Source organism: Triticum dicoccoides, chromosome 3B (assembly GCF_002162155.2).
Source record: "Triticum dicoccoides isolate Atlit2015 ecotype Zavitan chromosome 3B, WEW_v2.0, whole genome shotgun sequence".
NCBI classification, from domain to species: domain Eukaryota; kingdom Viridiplantae; phylum Streptophyta; class Magnoliopsida; order Poales; family Poaceae; genus Triticum; species Triticum dicoccoides.
Genome location: NC_041385.1, coordinates 652,204,515 through 652,207,281, shown reverse-complemented (window position 1 = coordinate 652,207,281; position 2,767 = coordinate 652,204,515).

Genomic DNA, 2,767 nt, shown 5'->3' with positions numbered 1-2,767 from the left:
TGACCCCCAACCCCATTGTCGGTGTCAAAACCGGTGGATCTCGGGTAGGGAGTCCCGAGCTGTGCGTCTAAGGTAATGGTAACAGGAGGCGGGGGACACAATGTTTACCCAGGTTCGGTACCTCTCTATGGAGGTAATACCCTACTTCCTGCTTGATTGATCTTGATGAATATGAGTATTACAAGAGTTGATCTACCACGAGATCGTAATGGCTAAACCCTAGAAGTCTAGTCTATGATGATGATTGTTTCTTGTCTCTACAGACTAAACCCTCCAGTTTATATAGACACCGGAGGGGGCTAGGGTTATACAAAGTCGGTTACAGAGAAAAGGAATCTACATATCCGGATCGCCAATCTTGCCTTCCACACAAAGGAGAGTCCCATCCGGACACGGGAAGAAGTCTTCTGTCTTGTATCTTCATAGCCCAACAGTCTGTACCACGTATATAGTACGGTTGTCCGAGGACCCCTTAATCCGGGACTTCCTCAGTAGCCCCTGAACCAGGCTTCAATGACGATGAGTCCGGCACGCAGATTGTCTTCGGCATTGCAAGGCGGGTTCCTCCTCTGAATACTTCAAAGTAGATTTCAAACACAAGAATCGTGTCCAGCTGTGCAAAACAAGTTCCACACACAACCGTAGAGAGTATAATATTTCACGAGTCCAATCCGCTGACAACTTTTTGTAGTGAGACATTATGTCATCACCCGGCCATTATTTTGAATCGTTTTCTAGCCTGCCACCCCATGTTTTGGGAGGCGGTTTTTATTGGCACATCTTGTCAAAGCAGAGATCGTGTCCCCTTGTTGCGGGATTTTCATCAACACGAGCGTGGGTAACCCAACCGTTCTGTAGGCATGATTCCTCGGGAATAGGCATGTTTTAAGGCTACAGAGGGGACGTTTGATATCCATCGCATAAAGGGGCTAAGGCCTGTCCTTTTCCTTCCATGCTAATCCTTTCCTCCACCTCCCCCCTCAAGTTCCAACACCCAAGGGTCAATCTAGTCGCTTCGAGCTTCCAGCAATGTCCAGACCCAGCCTTCAAGGCTAGTGGATGGCCTCTTCTGTCATAGAGGAGGATATCTCGAAGCTCAGGGAGGCAAGATACTTGACTGCGGAAATCCTCCAGAGGCTTCCTGCTCAAGGGCAGGTTATTCCTTCTCCCAGATCCAATGAGAGGGTTGTGTTTATCTCTCACTTCCTCCGAGGGATTGGGTTTGCTCTTCATCCCTTCGTTCGAGGGCTCATGTTTTATTACGGACTAGATTTCCATGATCTAGCTCCAAACTCCTTCCTCCACATCTCGGCGTTCATCATCACATGCGAGGCCTTCCTCCGTATTTCCCCACACTTCGGCTTATAGCTTAAGACCTTTAACATGAATCCGAAGATAATCGACAGGAAACAAGCGGAGTGCGGAGGTGCTTCAATAAGCAAGCTTACCACATATCCCTAGCTAAAGGGCTCCTTCGCAGAATCTTCTGACCTATGGCAACGGGAGTGGTTCTACATTACCGAACCCCGTGGTAAAAAGTGGGCAGCCACACCTGCATTCCGATCTAGCCCTCCTTTACAGCTTGCATCGTGGATCAACAAGGGGCTGGACTGGGGATCTATTGATGAAGTGCAGACATTGCAAAGCCGCATTCGGAGCCTTATTGAAAAGGACACCGGTCTTACCAATGTAATCCAAGTAATGCTAGTCCGCTGGATCCTACCATGTCAGCGGCGTCCTCTCCGTATGTGGGAGTTCAACCCGGAAGGTCCACAGAACCTTCAACACTTCTCCGGCACAATGCTCAGAGGGATGTGGAAATTATTCTTCGGCGCCCGAAAACAGTGGGCAGATACTACAGAAGACCTTGGTCTGGACTACAATCATCCGGATACCCCGGTGAGCACTTAACTCCCGAACACAGTTTAGTCAAATTCCTCATAACAATGTACTGATAAACCTCTACTCGGCCAGTGCTGGATAAAGAAGGCAACGAGAATTAGGTGTTCGGCTCCACTCCCCCAAAGACTCTGTTGATCCGGTGTTAACAAGGATGCTGGCCTCGACACCACATCAAGTGCCGGTGAGGAAAGATAAGGAGGAGAGCGAAGAGGCCCAAGGTGGCCTCCATTCTGGAGGCACACCGGGCAATTTGTCCGGGGAGATCGAAACTTCCACTTCCGGAGATGGAAGGGAAGGGAAAGCTGACATCCCTTCTCCTCATGGGAAGAAGCGGACCGCCTCCAAAGACTTGAAGAGAGAAGCTTGTAAGCGGGGGAAGATATCCCAGTCAAGGGGTGATGCTGACACGCAGTCACTCCGTAAAGATAGACCCTTGGCCGAAACGTAAGTGAACCAGGGCGTTTTAAACATATCGCATTCTTTCCTGGCTGTAAGGGTAACATTTTAAATGCATGTTTGCAGTCCGGTGCGCAGCCCTCCTCAACAATCCTCCTCTTAGGGGGATCTTCTTCCGGAGATGATGGAGAGCGAGACGCCTCAATAGATCTCCCTGCCTGATAAGGCAGACGACGCCGAGGTGTCGTCCTGGAGGATCTTTCCCAATCAACAAGTGGGGCAAGGGGAAGCGAAGACTGGGACCGAAGGTAATACTTCGGCCGCCCATGGTCCGGGGTGTGCGGCCCCTACGGGGAACAACAAAAGTCCCGTACTATCCAATGTCCGAGGGATGACGCAACCAGTTTCGGATCCGGAGGCGCCAGATATATTGATGGACATGTTGCAACATGCGTCCGTCCCAGAGGAG